The sequence below is a fragment of the Haliotis cracherodii genome, unplaced genomic scaffold (genome assembly GCF_022045235.1).
Source record: "Haliotis cracherodii isolate W230 unplaced genomic scaffold, xgHalCrac1.p SCAF_5, whole genome shotgun sequence".
NCBI classification, from domain to species: Eukaryota; Metazoa; Mollusca; class Gastropoda; order Lepetellida; family Haliotidae; genus Haliotis; species Haliotis cracherodii.
This window is the reverse complement of record NW_027266308.1, coordinates 56,440,273-56,452,448: the sequence shown is the minus strand read 5'-3', so window position 1 is coordinate 56,452,448 and position 12,176 is coordinate 56,440,273. Positions and strand designations below refer to the sequence as shown.

Genomic DNA, 12,176 nt, shown 5'->3' with positions numbered 1-12,176 from the left:
GAATGGAGCGATTCCATAAGTTTGTTATGTAGGATAGTGACGTACAAAGTTGAAACCACATATGTTTGCCATAGCTAAACTTGGTTCTTTTCTGAGATTGCTGGTTATTATCAGATCATCGATGTATCTGAAGCTTAAGTTGTACTTCTTGGCCAAATTACCTTCTTTTGACTTTGCCAATCCGAGCAGAATGTCTGATTCATATGCATAAGGAAACAGATCAGCAAGAAGAGGAGGGAATTTGGAAATGTCTACTAAAGGCAGGCACACATATGCTTTGCAGTCAGTGTTATGGAAGGCCTCTCATGGCTGAGAAGAAACCAGTTAAAGCTCCGGGACATTGGGTAATATCTTTAGGAGAGCCGAGTGTTAACCCGAGACGCCACAGCATAAAGAACACTCCGGCCTCAATGAAACAGTGACTGTGCAACATTGAACGTATTGGCCCCTGCACGCTGCCAGTTGCAATATGCTAATAGAACGTAGACGCTACGGAATCAATAAGATAGACAGAAGTAATGGTCATGAATGACACCATACACACGTGTGTGGCACAACATAAACGTTATTGCATAGGCTGTTTGTCGTCAACACTTATCTTGGTTCTAATACTTGGTATTTACATTTATATTTTATGACCCCCTACTTTTTTGGAAGAGTATGTGTTATTTTCTGTCGGAGTAAGTGTTCATGTGTGACCCTATTGTGAAACATTTTGGAGTGTATATGAGTTTTGAAGTTCCCAAACGGAAACTATTTATGTGATCTCCAATTATCTGTATTAATATTTGTTTATACTGGAATAGCTGATTTGATGTAAATATGTTTTGAGGTTGATAGCTTGATATGAATGTTTTAGAAAACGTAACAAAAAGCAAATATGTAACAAATGTATAAAATCCAAATACGGTTAATGAATATATAGTCACCTTAAGAACAATGTCCAAGTGACCTAAAAGAATGTAACACGAAAACCAATCTCAAATATTGACTGCTCCCACTGTTTGGAAAGTGCCCTTAGACAATACCCATGCATTACCAAATCTTCGTATTGATACAATTCAATAACCTTTCATTTGAGGAAGCCCACTGTATTATCCTGCGCAAATAGTTCCAATGACTTGACACAAATTAATCTACGTATGTGGTAGAAGCATGCATAAGGTATTTGTGTGTCGCGGCTCACACCTTGAATGCACACCACTCACCAGAGCGACTGCGTTGTCAGCTAGCAGTGACCGAATTAAGATCTTTAACTTCTGTTGACACATGCTGAAATAGTCAGATTTGAATTTGCTGTTCACTAATCTTACTATTCTGAAAAGTCGATCAGCTATTCTAGACTCCTCCGTATTGCTATCAGTTTATACTCTGCACGATACGCCGTTTTTATAGAAATAATTTTAAATGTCAACCCTACGTTTATTCGTAAGAATATGAATTATGAGTTTTTGGTGTAGATCGAGAAGATACCATTGGCAGATATAAATACATGACTGTTACACAATGTTATGTGGCAGTGTAGTTTATTGTTAAACAATGTTGTAGTTGCATTACATTATTTCTGTAGAATTTCATGGCATTGTATTTTGACAATAATCAGTCGTCAGGAATTTAGTACTGTCTAATGCAAGCAGTGGTTTGGAAGTTACTATACTTAGAAGCTAGTGTGATCTAGAAACTTCCCTAACAGCAACATTCGTCCAGCACTGTATAGAAACTTCTGCACGATATCGATACTATATAAGTGGGACAAACACGTGTCTATCTCATCTCACATTACATCTCACATTACATCAAGACCAGCTTTTGTGTGAAGATCACTTTTCACCCTGGATATCCTGCCTAGGATTATCCTGGAAGCCACTGTTACTGCTAGGTGAATATTATTTCCACAACTTTTATATATTATACTGCCATTGGATTTCGTACTGCCACTGTATTGTGTAATGTCATTGTAATAACTGTGCAGTAATTTGTATTGATTTGTAAACATAGATTATTTTATAATACAAGTGTTAATTGTATACTATTGTTTCTTGGTTCCACTCTTAAGTCTTCTGTTACAGATTTCTGAAATGTATATTTAGAATTCCTTTTAAGTTTAACCCCTAGGTATACCTATGATGGCACTTGCAAACCTTCCCTACTGTGGCTGGCAATGTATATAATGAATATAAGTTTTGTATTTATACTCGGACCCCGTGGTACCGCGGCATTCATGGTATCGCGGCATTTGTGATTTCCTGTAGTTCACGTGGGACCCGCCTCTTAGCGGCTTACTATTAATGCAAATCAGAAACCAGGAAGTGCTCACTTCGTAAACAATTTCAATTTCCTCGGAATGTTCCCTCTGCTGTAAGTAAGGAGTTATTAACGCGTTGATACTTACTTCTGGCATCTTTTTTAATATTGCCTTATCCCCATCTATCAATGGACAACAATATAACCCTGTTTCGGAAGTAAACTTTCTCTATCGACCTGAACTGGATCATCTGCATATTCATGGCGACTATGTTACGTAGTCCGCACATTGTTTCCCGCTCTGTGGCTGGAATCTATTAGGATATCATAAGGGCCATAATGCCATACTTACAAATACGTTCTTCACTGGTAACCAAATGATAAATACATACTTTTGGCATACTATGAGTGCTTTTTTATATATTTATTGTCAACTTTTCACCTCTTGTTTGACAAATTAATGTCATACATATTTTTAAACAAAAATCTTAAATATCATATCTGATATTTTGTTGTTGATTTTTTATAATATATTTTTCTTACTTTTCGGTAAATATGCATTGGATACCTATTACTTTTAACAATTCAGAATTTTACTTGTGCTGTCTTTGCACTTTGGACAAATCACAGAAGTCTGGCATCATCATACTTAGTGGTTGATAGTGGTCCTGTTTTTGTCAAATTCGGACCTCCATACACAACTGTTCCCTGTACCGCGATACGATGGAGTTCTCTCCCTTGTCACACTGAGCGCGAGCCCCAAAATAATGAGACCTGATAGAGAACACGAACAGTCATAAAGGTTAGTGAGTGCATTTTGTTCCGTTTAGCATACATGACAAGTACCGCGATACCCCGAGGTTTCCAGCTATTATGTGTTTTGTTTCAAGTATATAACATGGACGTTGAATCAACTACCCGCGCCATCACGAAGAAGTGCTTATAACTGTAAATGAAAAGTCAACAAACGGCTTCACCTCATTAGACTTTACTAGATATAGATATGTAGGCTTTGTTCACAGCCGTAGCGTAGTGCACGTGGTTAAAGCGTTGTCTTGTCACGCCAAAGACCCGGGTTCTATTCACAATACAATGGGGGCGGTCGGGTGGTTTAAGCGTTGGCTCGTCACGCCGAGGACCCGGGTTCGATTCCCGACATGGGTGCAATGTGTGAATCCCATTTCTGGTGTCCCCCGCCGTGATATTGGGGGAATATTGCTAAAAGCGGCGTAAAATCACACTCACTCACACACAATACTATGAGTACAGTGAACTATGCAAAGCACAAATCTGGTTATCCAGCGGTAGTATAATAGCGGTATTACATTTCTCTGACTTAAATAGTTTTTGAGAAAACGGACCCCCCTTGAGAAGCGGACGGACGCACGGAAGGACGGACGAACTCCGTTCCTATATCCCCCGCCCACCTTCTTGGCAGGGGGTAATACTAAGCATGCTGTCAAAAACCTATTCACTCCAAACTACACCTATAACAATTCTAATACGAAGATTGAATAACACACGCGTTACCCTTGTTGAGTAGATTATACTGCGCATATAGAACGCTGTAGTCAGGGCCGCTTTTACCACAACGGTTGAACGCTACAGTGGATGGTGTCTGACTACCTGTCAGCGGCACTGTGTCGTTGTGGGACGTCGAGTGTTTGGGGGCAGTGCATTGAAATTGCTTCTTAGAGGTAAGCAATTTACACATTTCACCATTAACCTCCAATATCTGTATTAACACGAACAGGGTCGTTATTTTGTGTAAAGTAAGGCTGATTTTATCTTTAAGTTAATGTTTGAAACTATGCATGTTAAATCATAGGTGACAAAATCTTTTCCATTAAGAAATTAGAATGTCAATGTAAAAAGTAAAATAAACATGTTCGTATCACAAACAGGGTCATGTGTCAAATTACACTGCCATGGTGCGCCTTGTACGACAATTAAGTCTTAAGATGAACTTGTTCTTACCCTATATTTTCAGATGGCCAAGGCAAGACATCCTAATGCAATGAAAGAGGCACACATACACAGACTAAAAGAAAACTGGCATTTGGTTGAGGAATTTCTGGATATAGATGATATCAAAAATTTACTGATAGACAAAGGAGTTTTAGACACAAAAGACGTCGAGTTGATTGAGACATACAGCTCAAAGAAATGGTTCAAATACTTGTTTGGAGTTCTTACTGAATATGGAGGAGCAAATGGACTTCATGTTTTTGTTGATGCTCTAAAATTAAAAGACAACAAGTATGCGACAATCATATCCGAGCTGTCGGAGGAGTTGGAGGAACCGAATGTAAGTAGACAACCCAAATCGTGTATGTCAAAGGTTCCTAACGTTCAATGCACCCTGTCTTTCTTAGTCGGTTCATAATCAACTAATCGTCAGTTCACAATCAGGCGTTCTAATTAGGTCCACCAAGGGAATAATTAGAGTTGAACAACATATATGTTTTTATTACAATAAACGCTGTGTTGCGCCAGGTCTCTATAAACATTTCTTCAAAATATGTATTTGTAATATATACTCCTCTGAGGGGCGGTCGCTTAGCCTAGTGGTTAAAGCGTTGGCCTGTCACGCCGAAGACCTGGGTTCGATTCCCGGCATGGGTACAATGTGTGAAGCCCATTTCAGGTGTCCTCCGCTGTGATATTGTACGTCTGGAGGCTTCCTTCGGCCATCAATAGAACGTCAATGTAAGGCAACATACAGGGCAAGGGTGTTAACTGACTTTATAAGTCCTGTTTCCACCCTTGCTGAACTAGGCTGGAATTCTTGGGGTCGATCGTAGCGCGACCAGTAGTTATTACAAGTTATGTCCCTTCTAAGCCCTCCTTGAACCAATCAGATTACACCTCTAGTACCACTTGCATTTGTTTGCCCCTCTCGACTAGCTTGGGGCACGGGTTGCCCAGTCGTTTGAGGAGCCGCGATTTGCTGTGCAGAGTTGCGTCCCTTGGGCACGCCAGAAACCTATGATTGTGGGTTCGAATCCCGGTCCACCCCGATTATGTTTTTAGGTTTGTCAGCACCATACCCGTGCTCGTGGGTTTCACCAAAGTGGTAAACGTCTGAGACCTGCATCACTTCGGGCTTTCCTCCCACATTAAGCTGACACGCTGTGATATAACTGGAATACTGTTACACGCGGGGTTAAACCCAACTCACTCACTCACTCACTCTCGCCTATCTATGTTTTACCCTTACAATACACAGTACACCACCAACATGTTCTGATGGTTGCCATGTTACGCCTAGTCCTCCCTCCCCCTTGTCCATCCATTTCCATCACTCCATACATCTTTATATTTCCGTGACCACCATACAGTAATTATCTATAGGGTCAATCAAATGCAGAAATAAAGTAACTGTATTATCCCTCATGCATCTGTCTGGTATGAAGCCTGTCTGGTTTCCATGAGTTAAACTATTGTTTTCTTCTTTAAGTTATCCCAACTTAGTATTTATTGATGAGTATAGAATATATTAGCTGACAGTTCTTCAAAATGTGTTTGTACCTATTTGAATAAAGGATACGTGTGATAACTCCCCTTTTCATAAATTATTCTTATAAAATGTTGTGATAAATTTGTAAATAATATTTCTAGTACTCCTCAAACACATTTCAAAATCTCAATAGGGAAGTACAAAACATTAAGGCATTCTCACCGGATGTTATGATATGTGCATTGTAATAAATTGTTACCTTGTTTATCCCAAGCTTCCCTTTCCATTTTACAGGATGAGCTTGATGACAAAAATACAAAGATATTTAAACTAGAACGTCAACTCGAGGGAGAGAGAAACAAGAGAAAAGTACTTGAAAAGAAACTGGAGAAAATCAAAACGGAATCAGCTTCTAAGGACAAAGAAATTCACCGTTTGAAAACTGAATTGAATGATGTCACAAAAACGTATCAGGGATTTGAAGAAAACCATCAAACATATACACCTAGGGGACAACACTCAGGGATGCGGAAACATCAGAAGGAAAGGATACACCTGAATTTAATTGACACCGACAGACAAACATCCATGTTTCCCAGGAGATTATCAACACATCATAGTGAAGGTGAATAAATAAAGGAAACGAAGTACTCATGAGAAACAAAAGAGTAGGTTGTTGCCCAGCATGCAGAATCCAAGAAAATGACCAACATTGCACACTTTATCAAGATTTGGGACAAACGATACATGCTGCTTTGTTGGTCACATTTAAACAAACTGGATGAAGAATACGTAGAGTATTCGATTTAGATGCAATCCTATAACGTTGTACATAGCATAGTAGACAGTAACCTTCTTATCTCCAAGTTACTAGACGGTACCATACATCTTAAATGGTGTGTGTTATACACTCGACACATCAACCCCCTTCCCTATCCCAACACCTCATACAAACATACATATTCTTTGCATCGAAGTTATGGGGCTCTTAGGGGTATTTCGTGCACATGAAAGACTTACAGTTTAGTATGACATTGTCCATCACGAAATATTAAAGCGTTAAAGTGTAATGACATGGATGTAAATACTAATCAAATATCTTAATACTGATGTCACTGCTGTTAAAGTGTATGTATGTATGTATGTATGTATGGATGGATGGATGTAAATGCTTCAGTATCTTTGGACTAGAACAAGTCCGAACCAACCTATGCTTGTCGTAAGAGCAGACTAAATGGTTTTGCTTGTGAATAAATAATACCGTACTCGTGGGCTCATAATGTCAATCACTGGTTCAGACTCAATTATTTACAGGCCGCCATGTTATGGCTGGAATAATGCTGCGTGCTGACACAACACAACAACATATAATAGAAGTCAAAGTAGAATATGAAGGCCCTCGCAGACATTTATGATTATCTGAAAAAAGATTATTCCATAGAACGATGAAAGTTATATGTTTGGATAAAAAAAAATCAGTGATGAAACCAGGTTTTCGCGAAAAGGGTAAACATGACCTGCTCTAACGGTAACCCCCGACGCTCACAAAATGTTTATGTATTGCCTTAATACGACGGCGCTTGTCGACAGTTGAGTCTGGACATACACTAGACATTACAGATTGTCGATCCTTAAACTATTATTCCTACAGCTAGGTAAACATGCCCTGCTGACTTTCAGTCCGTTTGCATATTATAATAAAAATGGGCCCTTTATATTGCGCATATTTCACTCACACAGGGGCATGCTCAAAGCGCTATTATAACCCCGGTCACTGGATCACTGTGCACTCATTTATTTTATGTTTTTCCGATGAAAGATACTTCGTAGAACTAGACAATATGAACATCGATAATGTCTACTCCATTTAAATAGTTAGTGAGTGAGTATGGTTTTACGCCCCATTTAGCAATATACCAGCAATATCACGGCGGAGGACACCAGAAATGGGCTTCACACATTGTACCCATGTCGGGAATAGAACTCGGGTCTTCGGTTTGAAGAGCGAGCGCTTTAACACCACACCCACACCCCTACACACCCCACACTCCACACCCCCACAGTGGTCTGACGCCTCAACGATATTGCGATGGGTCATAATTCTAATTCTTATTCAGATTGTAGATTTTGCTTACGCATATTTTTAATTTATATGTTTTTTAAACATACGAAAACAATCACGTGTCTGTATTTCTATCATCAATTCTCCACACCACACCACATCCATCGTCTCCAATACCTCTCACCTCTCACCAGTGACCGTCTCCCCCTTCATGAACAGACAGCTGTTCACTTGCTCCATTGCTGATCCTCTCTTGTCACAGTGTTCACGACTGTTCACGAAAATGTTTAAAGAATATTGCCCAGTTGGAGAAGGGGAAATTTAAGATCATATGAAAAACTAATTATTACAACACTGGCTCTGTCTACTCTAGTTCACATACTAGCTTAAACGTCCTTAAACCCCAATACAATATTCCTTCAATAGATAACTCTTACTGGAAACTGGGGGAAGTTCTGTGCAAAATATGAGACAAACACTGACAATTGATGCAATATTATCTCAACCCCTGTGGCTAAATCCCCAATTTAAGAACTCAACATTTCCCATAAGAAATTAGGTTAAAAGGGCTATTTATTTAATGCCAATTGAGAACCTCAAGGCTAAATATAAGATAAAAGGTACATTTGGTACGGTACTCGGCTAATTCTTAACACAGGAAAATCTTGGGAGGACACCTGTTAAGAAAATTGACATCCTTGGAGTCTAGACTCTGTACTTATATAAACCTCTGGAGGATTTGTTGGAAACAAAAGGATCTAGATTTTATTATGCTCAGCTTATTCCAGACAGTGTTTGACAGAGAAATCCCTTGGCAGAAGTTTTTACTCAATACAGAACATGTACGAAAGAAGTGAAGGTACTAGACTTTCAGTTTAGGCTTTCGTATAAAATAGTTTACACAAACAAAGAATTGCTTAAGATGTAACTAATTGATGACGACATATGTACATGCTGCGAAGAGGAACACGTGGACATACGACACACATTTTGGAAATGCATATTTGTAAAAATGACCTAGGGAAAAATCACTTATCATGTATTTGACAGTATATCTGTCAATGTTTAATAGCATTTGGATATGACGCTACTACCTAGATACTACCTAGCGTACTAGTTTATAAGTGGTATATCCAGATATGCAGTGTGTGTATAAGAGGACGAATTTCGGAGGATTCTCCAAAATATCAAAACATATAAATCAAGTTTAACAGTTTATAGCAAATGGAAATAATAATTTCCTAAAGCAAAAGATAAAAAAATCACCACTGATGACACATTTCAGTTAAAAACAGAATGATTAATGATTGTGTACTATCATGGTAACAGTCACTGTCGATAACCCGTTGATATCCGTGAACAACCTCTTTGTCAGTGAAGATATTCCTGAATCACCTACATGTTGTCCAGTGAGAATATGATACTAGTTAGAGACAAATCTAGAAATAGCCAATTCGTGATATTTACTGTGTGGAACTGATTTCCACAAATTTCCCTGGCATTGCAGAACAACTGTGATGTGTTGTGAAACTGAATATATAAATGATTGTAACTGTTCAACATATGATGTACCTTGGCACCCTCTGTGGGTGCATTGTCACTCAACAAATATCACCCTGTGACTTTATGAAATGTATATTTTGAATATTTGGATGCTGTGTCACTCAACAAATATCACCTTGTGAATATTGAAATGTATGCAAACAAATAAAACATTATGAAAATATGTTCTCCTTTGTTACCAGACAGTGAACGATTGACGCCATTACAAACAGTATTTCAAGTATGCCACTACGTGTCATCTTAATGTGCTTTGACAGCCTCGGTGCCACAGGTCTTGAAAGATATCAACTATAACCAATACGAATCGAATATGTACCCACGATACAGAAGAATTATAAGCTACATCGTACAACTTGTGCTTATTGTCACAGTTGTGTGTAGTCAAGGTTTGTTATACCACTGTCAGTAATTATCCTGCACATTGATATGATTTCATAACTCCTTCCTTTATACTAATAACTACTAAGACTCATTCTTTTATCTATCAGTGCTAATTACCCCCGGCCTCCCGTTTGCCCATTGCCCATTGCCAATTACCAATCAGCGATATTTTAAGTACTGGCTTCCAGTTGTCCATAACTATCAGCGCTAATTATTCTAAAGTGTTGGCTTCCATTGTCTATTGCTAATCACTTATCTATTAGCTTCCAATGTTAAGTTTCCATCTTTTGTCATCATAGCATACATTCACCAGAAGAAAGAGTAAGCGTATGCTCCGAAACGAAGTTGACATCCATAAATTCCTCTTCTTTATGTGTATCACTGCTACATCCCTTTCAAAGACGTTAATCTAAGACATGTTCTATTATGTCGTTCCTTATGGATACAAATGCATTTACATATACCTGTTTATAGCGGCGCCACCAGCTGCGGCAAGTTATTTGAACTACGTAACTTGACCTATTAATCGAAAAACCACATTTCACATATTGACAAGATATTACAAAAATATACACCAAAGCAGGAAATAACCATGGTGAAGTGTATATTTTAGCAAATACAACCAAGGCGAGGTATTACGACATAAAAGCTTTGTAGTGTATATCGTTTTCTCGACATAATCAATGTGTCCTGTATTTCATTCCATAACGAGGTATCTGGATAGTAGAAGGCATCGGAATATAATGTATTATTAATATATTTACATAACTACCGTGTAGAATGTGTGAAACCCAATTCTGGTGCACAACACCGTGATATTGCTGGAATGTAGTTACAAACAGCATGCAACCCACTCTCTCGAGTATAAAGTCCCGTTCTATTTTCTGCAGGTGTGTGTGTGTGGTTTCCGAAATGGTTCCGCAGCTGTTGGGCAGACTTGGGTTAGAATCTCAGACTCGATTTATACCGATAATGAGTTTTACTACTTTGGTAAACGTGCACGATCGCCTTAGCTTTCTAGCTTTCTTCCCACAGTAAGCTAACAAGCCTTGGTATTACTGAAATACAGTTTAATGTGCCTTTAAAGAACAAGGATGGTGTGTGAGGGAGTTGAAACGGTGTTTTAGTCCTCTCGAGGCATGCGAATTGTTCCATAGATTCTTTGACTTCTAGACGTTTGTGGAAACAGTAAAAGCAGGTACAGAAGTACAAAACAAGGATCAAGATGATGAATAGCTTAGGATATAACCTATATCTACATGATAATTTCCCCGCCTACCCAGGAAAAGACACTCTTGAAACCATACTTTTGTAACATTACATTCTGACGGGATTGGAGTCAGTTGATGAGGAACGTTTTTACCGCTGTGTCAAGTGCTACCTCAGGTGGCACGCAAATACTATATCAGTCATGATAATAACATTACACTGGTGCAATGTTCACCTTTTACGATGAAATCTGTTTACAATAAATCAAAGAGTTCCCATCTTCAGTGTTCAGGAAAATATACGTCTGGACCAGCAAATGTACTAACAAATCTCTGTCTTAAAGATTAACCATAATTCTTAAAACAACGAAGGAAGGACTTTCTTTATATTCACAGAACGTTTTTGAGACAAGTGGAATTAATATCATGTGGATTCTAAAAAATTGCTTGACTTTTTACAATCTCAGAAAAGAACCAAGTTCAATTCTGGCAAATAATTTTACTTTTCAACTTTGTACACCGCTATCCCACTTACCAAACTTATGGGAAGACTTCATTCCTTGATCTATAGTTTATTTTCTGTTAAAAAACTTGGTCGCCAGGACAATTTGGAAAAAAACATGTGAAACTGAGAAAGCCAAGAAGTTAAGACAAGAAGTAGGCATCCCCATGAGCACCAATTGTGCTCCCCTTCCTGTTGATCTGTTTCTTTCAGCATATGAGTTTGAATTTCTGCTCGGATTGGCAAAGTGAAAACAGGTTATTTGGCCAAGAAGTTTAACTTAGCTTCAGGTATATCGATGAGCTGATATCATTCAACAACCACCAATTAGTCAATTTCCTTCCACTGATTTACCCTCCTAAACTAGGAATAAAGGAAACCCGAGAGATCGTCTCATCTGTTTCATATTTACATTTAGTCATAAAGATTCAGAGTGACAAAACACTCTTCACAGGACAGCATGACAAGAGGGATGACTTCAACTTTCCAACAGTCAACTTGCCTTTGTTGTTTACATTTCACAACTTTTGAGTATACTCTTTCTACAAAGATATCACAGAGCGTCTCTTGCTCAGAAGTGGTTTGATCAAGGTTAGTAACATTCAAGACATCAGTAAAGCTTTTAAAACGTTTTATGGTTGACATGTGGAGGACATTTCCAAATTCGATGCATCAGTGAAAAAGATTATGTCTGATGAAGTTCTCTCTGTTGTATATGTGCTTTTTCAGGTCAACAATTGACTTGCCTTTGCCAGT

At 38.5% G+C, this 12,176-nt stretch overlaps 1 long non-coding RNA gene across 1 annotated transcript; it reads left to right on the top strand.

Moving 5' to 3' along the window:
- Window positions 1-3,859: 3,859 nt before the first annotated feature.
- Window positions 3,860-6,971, top strand: LOC139444015 (uncharacterized). The gene is made up of 3 exons (XR_011651743.1): window positions 3,860-3,941; window positions 4,235-4,552; window positions 5,999-6,971. It is a non-coding gene; the product is annotated as an uncharacterized lncRNA (long non-coding RNA).
- Window positions 6,972-12,176: the final 5,205 nt, after the last annotated feature.